Source organism: Mustela nigripes, chromosome 3, assembly GCF_022355385.1.
Source record: "Mustela nigripes isolate SB6536 chromosome 3, MUSNIG.SB6536, whole genome shotgun sequence".
Lineage (NCBI taxonomy): Eukaryota > Metazoa > Chordata > Mammalia > Carnivora > Mustelidae > Mustela > Mustela nigripes.
The window spans coordinates 127,512,699-127,526,792 of NC_081559.1; the positions used below are offsets into that span (position 1 = coordinate 127,512,699).

General features: G+C 47.5%; 1 long non-coding RNA gene across 1 annotated transcript; it reads left to right on the plus strand.

The window, feature by feature from the left end:
• Positions 1–1,077: 1,077 nt before the first annotated feature.
• Positions 1,078–10,484, plus strand: LOC132013122 (uncharacterized). The gene is made up of 4 exons (XR_009402883.1): positions 1,078–1,250; positions 4,201–4,288; positions 5,517–5,634; positions 9,178–10,484. It is a non-coding gene; the product is annotated as an uncharacterized LOC132013122 (long non-coding RNA).
• The last annotated feature ends 3,610 nt before the right edge of the window (positions 10,485–14,094 follow it).

Sequence of the window (14,094 nt, forward strand, 5' to 3'; positions counted from 1 at the left end):
ATAGAGCAGAATACCAAGCTACAAGAGGGGCAGGCAAAGACTAGGCCTCAAATGCCACCAGTATCCTTGCTCCCTTTGTCTCTGCTTCTCACTGACTTCTGACTTCATTTGATACTCTCCTTTGGTCGGTTGGCTTTATTCACATGGTGGAAAACATCTTGCACTTTCAGCCCCTGGAGAGAGGCTGACTCAGTTCTCTTCTAACTGCATCCTACAGAAGTTACTCTCTTGAGGATCCCGGTTGGGTCAGGAGTAGGGTTGCCAGATAAAATATGGGATTGCCCAAATACATTAGAATTTCAGAGAAATAATCCATCATTTTTAAGTTATAAGTATTTCCCAAAAGTCACATGAGATATACTTACCCTAATTCACGTGTAACTGGACATCTATATTTTTGTTAAGTATGGCAACCCTAGTCAGGAGTCTGCTTCTAGACCAATTGGCCCAGAGCCAGGGAATTGAGGTTCTGTCTACCTTCACATCAGTTAGTGATGGCCAGTGGGCTAGATCATGTCCTCATTACTGCTCAGTTGCTCGTGGGTGGGGGTGGGGTGGTTATTAGGCTAAGAAGACAACTCCAAGGGCATCCGCCATACCTGTCTTTTTGGACTAGCTGTTCTTCTGCCTGATCTCTCCCCTGGCGCTGAGCACCTGATCTCATCCTCTTCTCTCCGGTACCATGCCCTGTGATTCGCAGTCTCTGTTCCTTTGTGTTGTGATAGAAGCTCCATGAGGAGAAGACCTGGTCAGGAGCTTCTCCAATGTGTTCCAACTTTTTATTAAGGGTCTAGCATGTGTTAGGTCCCAGTATGTACCTGGTTGGATTGAATACAGCCCCAAGTCCCCCTTTGGGTGATAGGGTTTCCCTTTCACACCTGTCCCTCAGGCACCAATCTTCCAGGAAATCCAGCACCGCTCTCTGGAGGCGGCCTCTCGGCACTTACACATGCTGAGGACACGTGGGCGTGCCCTTCCTCATTCAGGACTTCGGCCCCCGCGTTTCCCTTGGCGCCTTCCATCCCAGCCTGCCCGGTTACCACCAAGCCGTACACGTGTGCAGGGGCTCAGCTCTGGGTGTGGGTAGGGTGTCCAGGCGATCCTGCCGGTAAGGGAGACCACACTGGGTCAGATCGCAGCGGACGGGACACTGGGTCAAAACTGCAGGAGACTGGGCTGAGCTCCTCCAGGAAGCTGCACCCACGACCCCCTGGGATGGCAGGCTAACAGATGGTTCCAGAAGGGCGAAGGTATCTATGCCCTCTCTTTCTGCGTTCCCCCTCTTCCTCTGGTACTCTCCTCCTCTCCCCTCTGCTTGTCCAGGATTTGCTCTCCCTTTCTTTCCTCCTATTTCAAGAGCACTTACCGGACAGTGGACCCCCTCCATACTTTTTTGTTGTTGTTCATTTTAACAACCCTACAGTATAGCAATTTGTACTTAAAAAATGGAAACGTTAGGGAATGAAAAACCTCAAGGAAACCCAGCCAGACAGTGATGGAGATGGGCTTTTAGCCCAGGTCTTCTGCATTCGTAAGCACCGTGTTCTGCTGCCGTGTAACCCTCTGTGGATGAAATTTCAATCCGCCTGGTATCTATACGGATGAGCGGGCGGGCGATATTCGGGGTAGGCGCGAGTGCGTGAATATGTTTCCAGCTTTATCCATGACCAGCCTTGGGACTGGCTGTCTCCCTTCCTCTTTCCATCTGTGCCAGACCCCACCCTGCCCGCAGCATCCCTTCATCACCTGCCTTCATTCCTCCCCTTTGTTTTCCATTCATTACACTGTTAGGTTAGCCGTCTCCTCCCCACATCTAGGGAGGCATTATTACTTTGCAAACAAAACATGTCCTGCTTGCCCTGGAAGATGGGTTGTCTGGAGAGATTTCCTGCAGACTGCTGTGCTCATCCTGGCTCAGGGTTCTTGTAAACTGCAGTCACAGAGGGTGGCACTTCCTGCCAGAGAGAAACCTTGTCCTCTCCCTGACCTCTGTCTTATTATCCCTTGTCGTCCATCTTGGAATCCCTCTCCCGTTCACAGGAAGGCCTTGTGCTGCTAGCCTCTGGATGCCTCAGGCAGAGAGAAAACCACATCATTTGGAAGTGGCAGGGGATAGACAGACATTGCAAAGTGGGACGCTTCCCTGCCTCAGCCCTCATGGGCCCTGTGGCGGGCGCACCTGCCGACCCTCCCCCAGAACCTCCAAAGGCCAAGGTTTGCCATGTTTCTGAGCTCCAGTATGGTCAATTACGTCGGCAAAAAAATAAAGGTGGAAAGAGCAGGGGTTCCTTCCTGGCCCCTTTCTAGAACCTTCCTCGAATGACATCACTCTATTCCCCAGCTGCAGCTGAGAATGTGTTTCTCGGGCTCTGCTTCAGATAATGCCAGCCATAGTCTCTCCTTCCTCAGCTCTAAACTGTGTTTTGCCTCTGGCCTGGGAATCTCAATCTCTCTCTCTCTCTCTCTCTCTAGGCCCCTCAGTCTCTCTCTTTCCAGGTTTTAAAAGGGGAAGGGATTGGAAGGCAAATCCAAACCCTGATTTTTGAGTGGGGAGAAGCCTTTCACATGAAGAAAGAACATACATTAATAGCTCGGAAAACAATGGTAATATTTAATTAACCTTTTGAAACGGCTGATCTGCAAATCTGCACGTGTCAGCTCATCTTCAGAACAGAGGGACCGTGTGTGCCGCTGCCAAAATCAACATGCTGGGTCCATGCGTTTCTTCTGTGGGGATTTCACAGGGGGAAAAAAGCCGGCCCTGCTACCCCCTTTCCCCACCCCCACCCCCGCCCCGGCCAAAATCAGTGGTTTTACTTTAAAAATTCATGCGATCCAGCTGCCCTCCTCAGGGTTGGACGTAGCCTGTTGTGCTACACATCTGAGGACCCCAAGCTGAAGCTTGGCTCCTTTCCCTGTCACTGTAGCAGACAGGCTGCGGGCCTCCTGGGGGCCTGAGGGTCAGTTCTGATGACAGCAAAAATCAGCCCGATGCTCTTGGAGCTCTCCCAACACAGCGCATGTCCACAGGACAAAGGGAATTAGACTCATCTGCAAGTGTCAATTCTCTGGCTTTCTTCGTGATTTTTTTTTTTTTTTTTCCTTTTAAAGGCGGTGTGCTCTCTTAGTGCGAGAAGTCATGTCACCCAGAGAGCGCTGGGGTTGGCTCATTAAAATATCACCTGGTTAAAGTAAATCGATGTTGATGGAATTGTTGAAGGTATTTCCCCCTCGTGGAGCTGGTGTGTCTTGCCGATCAACTGGTTATTCCCATGGCAGGCTGAACGGATACCCCTCCTTTCTGCTTTGCAACCCATCCCTGCATTAATGAGCAAGGCTTGCAGTATAATCAGAAGCCTGGTGTGAGGTTATCAACAGCAGTAGTAAAAAGAGTCAGAGAGGGCAATATTTTGCTTTTGGGGACTTCTGAAAACCAAAGAGTGTGGGCATGACAAAAATGAGCATGGATGCGTCGACTTGTACGGGTAAACTGTACAGATGCATCAAGTAAGCAATAAGGCACATTCTGAAATGTTCAGAAAAATTGCCATAACTTGTAACAAGCTTTTTGTTGTGGCTTTTGGGTGCTATCTTCCCTGAGATGGCCAGGACAGTGCCCTTCCAGGAGAAGCAGCTCATCACTGAGGACCATATCTCTCGGGAACAAGTCTAATCATGAGTAACTCAACTCACACAAAGACAAGGGCATCAATGACAATGACCCAAGAAGTGTGACAAATATCAAATCTACCAGTGGCAATTGCCAGCTTGAAAGTTAAGGTCTTTCCAGTTCTGAAACGCGTTGAGGGTAATGGGAAGGAAGATTTCCTGGAGGTAGAAAGGAAATTTATGGTTTGGTTGTGAGCCTATACCTAGAGACTGCTCACTACCCTCCAACCTGTTCTCAGCACATTACGTGCCTTATCTCACTTAATCCTTACAGCAGACCTGGAAGGGATTTACTAGTGTTAGCCCCATTATACAGGTGAGGAGTCCAAGGCACAGAGAGATTAAGTAACTTGCCCAAAGTCACACAGGATATATAATGACTCTGTAATATTGATATATATTGATAATAATTCTGATAATTCTGATAATAACTCTGTAATAATTGAAGAGTCGAAGAGGAAGGTATTGGTTATAGCCAATGACTTGTATTTTTGTTTTAATGCATCTTCTGTTATATCTTGTCTTTTTCAGGTTTAGTAATTGGCCTTGGCTGTTCAACCTGACTTTCAGGATGTATTGTAGAATTAAGAGCTACTCAACGTCAGGCTCTTCTGAGAAGGTAACCCTGATTCCTTCAACTGCTCCAGGATCCATGGGTCTTTACTCTGTGAGAATGGAAACAGACTAGACCTTAGATTTCGGGGGGAAAGCATATCCATCCTGAACACACCCAGGCACCCCAGGCAGCCAAAATGAGAAAAGAGAGCGATGGGACAGGGAAACTCTGCATGCCTGTAGAACATTCCCTTCCCCTCTCTGTTTTCTCCCTTTAAAAAGAAAGCTCAGTTTCAGGAGGGAAATCGAAAAGGAAGTAGAATGGCAAAATGTAGAGAAATTCGGACGGTTTCCATTTGGCTGCCATCCATGCAGAGCAATGTTCCACTGGACCACCGGACTGAAGACCTGAGTGCATGAAAGTCACGTCCAGACTCCTGAGAGCATGAGATTGCAGAGTCGGGACGGAGCTCAGTATACGACCTGTTTGAAGTAACCTGATTTCTGGCCTGGACATATTTAATCCCCCCTGAGCTAATACAGTATGGCAAGCGGGACAATTTCTCAGTAAGGAAATGCACGTGGCAGTGATATTCTGGGGTCCCGCCGTCCAAACAAAGTATCTTAGATATCAGCCATGGCACAAAGAGGCTTAATCCAGCTTTCAACAGATTTGTTTTGGGAGGAAAAAGCCTCTGGGCTCCTCTCTAGGGAGGAGCCTCTTCACCAAGGGCCCACTTCTGACATTCAAAACTAGAGGCCACCAAGAGGCCATGTGGATAACGTCATCACGGTTGACTAGGGTTGGTGGAAACACCCCCTCCCACCTCCTCACCCCTGGGAAGCCAAGGGACTTTTTGGATGTCCCACCGATTCGTGCCTAATTCCCTGGGCTGCTCAACTATCACATTTAGTGATTAGCTCTCTTGAAAATCTACGGTGACTCCCAGGAGGTGGGGAGTGCGTGTAGGAGGGGCGGGGGTGGGGGTGGGGGTTGGGGGAAGAAAACTGTATATGCATACATAAAAGCCGAGGCTTGTGTAAGTGTGCGTGTGTATGTGTGTGCGTGTGTATGCGTGCAAGTGATGAGAAGCTGAGGGTCTGAGCAGTTTTCTGAGATTCCCCGGAATACGGAAGGCTTGTGGTGCATATGGGAGAACTGACAAGTATACCAGAAGGTGAGGAAATGGCTGGAAGCAAACTAATGGCACTCCATCTGGAAAGAGGGGTACTGTTTAGTACGTCTGGAAAGCATTATTTCTGCAAATAGCTCAACCTCTATCAACTTTCAGGCAGGGATCCCGGTCTGCTGCCAAAATGAGCTCTCCCTGATGGCTGTGTGGCGGGAGAGGCTGAGCAAATGAACGGAGAGCGGAAAGTCGGAAACGCGCGGAGATGGCAGCCGGCAAGGTACGGCGCAGCAAGCACCTGCCTCGCTCCAAAAAGACAGCCGGGGCTTCACATCGCATTAGGGCCAGGGCCGTGCCTGGGGAGGGCTGAGCCTGGTGGGATTTGGGGCTCACCAGCCCTCTCCAGCCATTTCTCGCCATTTTTGGGGCTCGGAAAAGCCCCCAGCACAGTCAGCCAAATGGCTCGCCTGCATTGATTTTTGTACCCGGGGGTATTTTGAAGGAAATTAAATCCATGTGTTTCTGATTCAGCTGCCATTAGCACATGAAAACGCTGTTTTGCGAGAGTTATGGTATGCCGTGGGTGCCTTCGCACGGCGCAGCTAAATGCCGTAAAACCGTCTAGCCAGACGCGGAGGTGCAAGGAGCCGGGTGCGCTCCGCTCTACGCCATTTCCCTGCCTAGCCAGAAGGCAGCCTGTTTTTGTCATTTGCATCCTTTCTGAATGTAGCACAACACGGTTTCTCATGCCTGTTAATCATCTATCATTTCCAATTTGAATGAAGCCGTGTTAGTGTGGATGATGAGAGATTGCCTCTAACCACGAATAGCTGGAGGGGGTTCATACTGGAACAGCCACCAAGGCTGGGCACCCGTCTCCAGGTCGAGGGGCGGAGAGGCCGACTGTCGTGTATTCTCAGGAAGGCCCACGCAGCTTCGGGTCCACGGCACCGAGAAGCAGGGGAGCCTGAGGTGGCAGCGAGGAGCAGTGGGAGAATCCTGAGCTGGGAGTAGGTGGTGGTGGGGGGGGGTGTGTCCTATCCCATTCCCGCTCCCCTGCTTGTCCATGCTGAGCTTCCTCGCCTGTAATGATCATCAGGTCAAAGGCTATTGGTTTAGGGTCCTTTCTAAGCCTGACATTTTATGAGTAAAAACTGGCCCCTGATTGTCCTTAGTTATCATAGTCACTGATGAGCACATGTATTAGGTCTCGAGAATGTTCTAGTATGTTCCATGATCAACACTGAGGACACATGATGAAAGGCAAGGTTTTGCCTTTGGAGGGAGAAGGAAGGTAAGGGGACTAATTTATAGAGTACTGACCCTGACACTGGCCTAGTGCTAGGGGCTTTATTTGCCAATCACATTGTTATCTTCACAAGAATACTCCAAAGTAGGCATTATTGTCCCCATTGTATAGACAGACTTGCACTAAGGATCGAGAAGATTGGATACTTTGCTCAAGGACACAGGGCTTGTTGATGGAAGAGTGGGGTGTAGAGTTTCTTATCCCTGACCCCAGCCTCAGTTCTCTTCCCTTCTTGCTATTTCTTAGAGTTTAATGTGATCAGTGTTAAGTATATATGTATAATACATACTATTTTATATCTGGAATCATGGAGGACAGAGCACATCATTCAATTTTGGAGACACTAGAGGATTTCACTGAGAAGATAAATTTGTGTCAGCTTTTAAAGGATGAGCAGGACTTGACCTAGTGGGGATGGGTATGGTGTGCATAAGATACAGGGTGAAAAGGAGAGTGAAGTGTTTCAGAAGCTGAAAGGCTGTTACCTACCGAATTTCTGCCACACTAATTAACATCTAAACCTCAGACAGTGTCCAGGTCACATTTCTCCTGGGGAAACACTTGGATCTTGATTGTATACTGTCTTAACAGAAAGATAAGCTCTCCAGTCTTTTTTGACCTCCAGTCCAGTCTCACCATTCCGTCTTTATTGGACTCTGTAGGGCATCATCTTTGAGAGCTGATGACCACTCCAGTGGTATGGTTGACTTTGACTTTGGTCGACCTTGACTAACTCTCACTTGAAGAGGGGTTCCCTAAATTTCCTTCCACCCACATTATCCACAGAGATGTTTTGCTCTTCCCTTGCAATGGAGAAAGCTAAAAGCACAGCTGGTGGCAATTTCGCTTTGAATTCAGAGGTTGTGGAGCAAACGGGAAATTTCATGCCGCCGCCGCGGTGGAGGCCAACTGAGCTTTCATAGCTTACGCGGTGTGTCCACAACCTGCTTCCCATGAAATTGCCCATAAGTGTGGACAACCTGGGAAGCCACAGCTGAGCTGCTTGTCTTGGAGGCTCCCTGGATTTCCTAACTAGGCTTTGTCCAACGATGAATACAGCCACATTCTCCTAGGCCCTCGACTGGTAGAACTTGCCCTGCCTCCCACTGCCACAGCCATGTTGCTTTTAAAAGCAGTATGAGAGTTTGTCTCCTAGGAGCTGTCTTATCCCATAGTAAGGCTCCCAGGAGGTCTCTGGACTCCTGGCCCTGGGCTGTGCTGTGCTCCAGACTGAACAAATTTGCTTACTTTGATCTAGAATTCAACTTGTGGCTTGAATGTCTTTGGTGACATGTGTCTGTGCTTTCAGTAATGTCTAAACTCATCCTTCTAGTGTGGGTGTCAGTCAATTGTGAGAATCCCGCCCTCTATTTGGACTTAGGGGACCTACATCTAATCCAGAATCTTCTCCTAAAAAATAAACTGCGTCATCTGTTAAATGAAGAGGTTAGACCAGATAACCCCTAACGGCCCATCTGGTTTTTAAATTTTCCGATTTCTCTTGTTCTAGCTGTGCTAGAAGTTGAAAACCTCTGCTTGTTCTCATTCAAAATCTCATTCTCCCAGTATAATTCTAAAGACTGTTTTAGGTCCGCACCTCAAGCCTAGCTATGTCTTTTTGCTCCTCAAATAAATCCAGTTTATTTGCTCTTTTCTCAGAAGGACATTTTCCCAAACATATCACCATCCATGTCTACATGAGACTCTTTGGGACTCTCTCCAAGGTCTTTACATCACACTTCCAAAAGAGAACATCAATATTGGGGTTGTGTGGCTGGGTGTGGACGGAGTCGGTTTCTGCCTTTCTAAACCTTGCTTCTGTGAGAGCTAAGCCATGTCAGGGAGTTGCAGCCCACTCTCTTCTCCAGTTGGGGTCTTTCAGAGTACAGGCAGCATTCAAAGTTTTATAAATATGGCGGCCAACAGCGAACATCCTGGACCCATTCCCCTCTTGGCTTGTGTAGAGAGAGGGCAGTCAGGTGGCGTGGAGACATTGTTGGCAGGAATCATCGCTCCCTCTATTTGGGAATGAAGGGCCATAAATGGTGGCTGCCTTCCAAACTGCCAATAAATAACTAAATATAGAGTGTTGACATTGGTCTCCCTGCCAAACGCCAGGCTGCTTCTCTCCTCATCTTGGGGGAGACGAAAGAGAGAAGGGTTGTTGAATAGGCTGTTGAGAAGTAGCTTCAGTACTACTTGGAATCATTCCTCCTTCTGGAAACCTTTCAATCGGCTCTCTGGCCCTTCTTGGGGAATGAGACAATTCTGTCAAACATGAGATTGTGTTAGCTTATTCATAATAATTATCAGCAATAGGATAAAATGGAGCTGCTTCTACGGATGAACTGTTGTCAACAGATACTCAGGCTATGGTATAGAGTAACTACTGAGACCCTCAGAGGGTGTGTGTTCAGCGTGCAGCAATCAGCCAGAGGAGGGAAGATGGTTGAAGGTACCATGAGGCATACACCATCCTGGCGCTCTGGGACTCAGTTTCCTCTCCTTGCACAGACTCACCAGGTTTTCAACCTCTGCAGCCTGAATGAGAGGATTTCGTACACTGACGGAGCTGAAAGACGAAATGGTGGTCGTGCTTCTACATAAGAAAGGCGGTGAGAAGAAAAATCTGGTTTACCTTCGCATGCCTGGTGCTTAGCATGGTGCCAGTCACATCAGAGGCACTTAATAAATATTTGTGGGATAAATGGATTAATTTGGAGATGCTTTGCTTCCTGTCTGCTGGGATCTACCATCTCTGGCTACTCCTGTGTTTTGATTGACTCCGGAGCCACACTTCCAGGATGTCTTAAGCTTAAAGTTTGGCTCTTTTGGATACTCCTTCTTGCACCTACTCACATACAGCTTTTTCCTCCTTTGGACCCTCACCACCAGCATTGTGCAGGGCTCCTCCTCTTCCTCTTCCCTTTCCCCTCCCCCTCCCCCTCTTCCTCTTCCTCCTCCTTCTTCCTCTTCTTCTTCATATCATTTCACCACTTCCCTCTTGTCCTTGAAAAATGTCAAGACCCTCAGGTACAAACAGCTCACAAAGTTGGAGAAACTGAGGAAAGGGGAGGCAAGGGGCTAACGGAGGAATGAATAGCACTATAAACCTCTCTTCTCTGAAGACCCAGGGTTTTCTCCCCTCAAGGTCTGGTCTCCCCGGGGAAAAGCCACTAGCCTTAAAGGGCCACGCACAGTGCAGTTCTGTGCTATTGTTTTGACAGCTGAAGTGCAAAGGAATTAACTCTTTGAATCAAAGTCTTCTGTAGTTTGATGACTGCTTTTCTTTAAAGCGTGATTTATTATCTACCTATGAAGTCATCATGTGAGGGTATATTCATACACACTCACATTGGGTAGTATGGAGTTGTTGATTAGTTTAGAGATTACTACTTTCCCTGCACATTCTCATGGCTTCCAAATGACCCAAGAGTTCCTATTAGTGATTCTGAGATAAGACTTCCAGGTAATTAGGGAGATTCTCTTTTCTAGGAAAGGCTCATCTCTTCAGAACTCTGGGTCCAAAGAATTGAGGCTTATTGGTGCAGATGTTTCAGGGGACAGTGTTCAGTCTGGGGGCTGGGGTAGTTTCATGGGGAGCATTTGCCCTACCATAATCAGTAAAATTATATACATGTACCACTTACATGCTTTCACATATTTTAAGTTTATAATAGGCATGTCTGTGTCAATAAAGAGACATAAGACTGCATGATTATCCCCCCTCCCCTCCCCAGGGTCCTTAAGATACTTTCACTATTTATATTTTTAATTGCGTGGAAGTACCCGGAGGCTTAGTGGCAAAGGACGAAAGTTGTAAAAATGGAATAAATAAATAAATTAAAATTAAAAAAAAATCTGAGTTAGTGATGTCTGACTTCCTCTATTCATGTTATTGCTACTCTTGTTGCTTTTTGGTTTTTGTTTTGCTTCTTGACTGTTGTTGTTTTCCACCAAAGCTGTCATTTATCGTGAGAACAAGAGCAGCCATGTGTTGATTTTTCTGGATTCTTTTTGGATACTATCCCAGTGCTAATGAAGGCCCTTCCAAAGTGCTAAAGAGTGGGTGCCAGAATCAGTTATGTTGAAAACAATAGAGAAGAGTGGTGCACAGACAGCATCTCTCTGCCCATCTACGTGCACACACCCGCAGATATTTGAATTAATACTTGTGGGTGTGCAACTCCCTAGGTTTCTGTGGATACGCACGCACATTTTGCAAACACAGAGTGTGTGCACTGGGGCTACGCCGTCGAGCACGTGGGGATGCATTTTTATCAAAGGGCTTTTTACATCTGCTTGCAGAAAATGTTCATGGAGCAGAGGATGAACAGAAATCCCAGATTTTGCCATGTCCCAGTTTGTTGGTCGAGAAGCTACTAGAGGTGTACGTTCACCGACTTAACACATTTAGATGTGACTATAAAGATTGTTATGGATCTTGTTTGATTACGAAATGAGGATTTTACCTCAAGAAGCACCCGAAAAAGAGCTTCTCAGTTTAGGCTTAGCTGTTGTGCTAAGATTAATAACATCTTTGACACTGGTCTTTGAGTTCTTCTGAGGTAGTTTATTAACCTGAAGAAAGGGAGACATTTTGTAGCCGGGGTTCTCTCTCTTCCCTCAAGAGATCCTCCTTGCCTTCCTCCCAATGTGTAATTATTCTCTCCTCAATTTGTTTACACAGCTTGGAGATGGGGACAGAGTTCTCTGGCGACCGTGCAACTGAGTGCAATCACCCTAAAGAGAAGCATTTAGAAGCTATAAAATCTAAATGGCCTGCCATGCATCATTACATCGCACAGTTATTCAAATTTAGTAAATTAAATTAAATAATCCCAAATAACTTGATTTCGGGGCTTTAAAATTTCATCTCTATGGTGCCCAGTACTCCATTGCCTTTATTATTATTGTTCATCAAGTAGAATTTATGTTTTTTATGAATCAAAGCCCTCGCCGGCCTCGCCGGCCCAAGCGGCTCGCGGCTGGCGAGGCGGAGTCGGTAGCTTGGCGCGCCACCTACCGGCTGCTCCGGGCACAGCGGCCCGCTGCGGAGTTCCGAGAGCGGCGCCGAAAAGCCAGCGTGGGGCCGCAGCGCTCTTGTCACTGTAAAAATCACAGACAGGACGAGGTTGTCAGCGAGTGTGCTGCGGGCTCCCTTGAGGCTTTGTCGTTGTGGGTCAACTTGTAGCCGCGGGGACAACCCAGGGAGATGTGCCGCTGAGGCTGGAGGAGTGTTTTCTCTTCCGGCTGCAAAGCCAGCCCGTTTGGTCTGGTGGTGGTGTGCGGCTCCTGTTCCTCCTGGTTAAAGGCCGGATGATCTCATCAAACTGCTGTGCACCCGACGGGTCGGGGAGGCCCTTCCTTCATTACCGAAAGCCATTCTCTGCTCATGCATGTTCCTGTTTGCGGAGGACATGGACGTTGAGAGGCGGTGGCGGCTGGTGCCAAGGGCGTGATGCCCCAGATGAAGACAAGGCCGAAATTTCCCAAGTGGTGTGTTTTAGAAAGTATTTTGTTTGTAGGCACATCTTTCGCCCCGAAACACTTCTGCAGGGAAGTTGAATTCTGGCGTGGCTGGGGCAACCTCAAAGGCGTGCGTTGTTTTCCGGGCTGGTTTAAATGTACTTTCCAGGGGCGCCTGGGTGGCTCAGTGGGTTAAGCCTCTGCCTTCCGCTCAGGTCATGATCCCAGCATCCTTGGATTGAGCCCCGAATTGGGTTCTCTGTTTGGTGGGGAGCCTGCTTCCCCTGCCTGCTTCTCTGCTGCCTGCTTCTCTGCCTACTTGTGATCTCTGTCAAATAAATTAAAAAAAAAATTTTTTTTTAAATGTACTTTCCATTTAATAGTTGCACAGATAATCAGCTGTGAAATGACGGCTGTGCGTGTTTCGGGAGGGAGAAATACTTTCGAAGCAGTGTTGAGACAGTCCTCATTCCAAACTTTTCTGACACCTTTGTTTAATATCTCTTGTGGAAGAGTGCCACTGACAGGCTTTCACACATTTTTAAGATCCAGGCATCCCGACTAGGCATCCAGGAAGTTCCTTTTCTCCTTTAAGTCTCCCAAGCAGAGGACTCACAGTGGGTATTTGGGTGTCTGAGAGCGCATCCCAATTTGTCAGCCATCTTCCCGCTCCCTCCCCACCCCAAAATGGTTCAATATAGCAACAGATGGTGTTTTAGGCTTTTTGCTGAGTTTGGGATGGTCCATTTTGCGCTTTCTCGGGAAGACTTCAACAGTCAACCTACTCTTTTATTAATAAATTCAAACGGGATGTTTGAACCTTCTTTTAAAAATTGAGCTTACTTCACGGGGTCCCCTGGATCAAACAGTCAGAAGGTGTCATCCCCATCCTCTGAAGGAAGTCTCCCCCCTCTCCTTGACAAGAAACCTCTCCGCTTCCCTTGTAGTGCTCTTCCCCATTGCTTCTAAGCAGTTCTTCCAGTCTGGGTGCAGAGAAGAAGTGTAAGGGAAAAGTTGCCAGATTGGGAATAGAAGCCCATAATTTATAGTTCTTTTGTGCAGGCTAGGTTACAAATCTCTGACGATTATAAGACCACTTTATCTTCTGAGCAATAGTGGCAACTAAGTAATATTGTTCATTTGGATTCAAGAAAAGCAGACTGAGGGGTGCTAGACAGTCTTGTTACTGAGCTTGTATTTAATAAATGCAGAAAATCCCGTTCTTGAAGGACTGTCCCAGAGCCTTCCCCGTTGCCCTTCAGCGATGGGAGGAAAAACCAAAGACTCTTTCTTCAAGTGGTTCACTTTCCAGGTGGAACTGTCTTTCCTTTATCTGGTGACCGAAGGCACGCTCTTCTGAATATTCCCGCCTGCCCCGTAGTTCATATCTTGTTGGTATTATTATCTTTAAGATGGCTTTAATGGCTAGGTCCCTGTGGGAATGGTCCTGCTTTGTTCCAGGCTCTGCAAGCCTTGGCAAGCAGCCAGCATGTGATTCTGGGAACTCTGTCGTGCAGTTAGCACCCACACCTGGGGCTATCCCTCCTTAGTACTGTGGTTTTCTAGTGCTGGTCAAATACAGTATTTGGTGGGTTTTTAAAAACTCTACTGAGTTTAAAGGAGTTGGCGAAGAGACACAGGCATGGACTAGTTCCCCCAAACCCAATCTTCGATTTGTTTGTCTTTTATGGAGAAAACCAGAAACAAAGCATCTAAAAGATTGTGCACTCTGACATCAAAATACCTTCAGGAAGGTGTTATGGGCTGAATTGTGTCCCCCCACCAAATTCACTTGTGGAAGTCCTAACCCCTGGTACCTCAGAATGTGGGTGTATTTGGAGACAAGTTCTTTATGGAGGTAATTAAGGTAAATGAAGTTATTAGGGGGGCCCTAATCCAATTGGCGTGGTGTCCTTATAGGAAAAGGAGATTAAGACATAGACATGCACGGAGGAAACCATG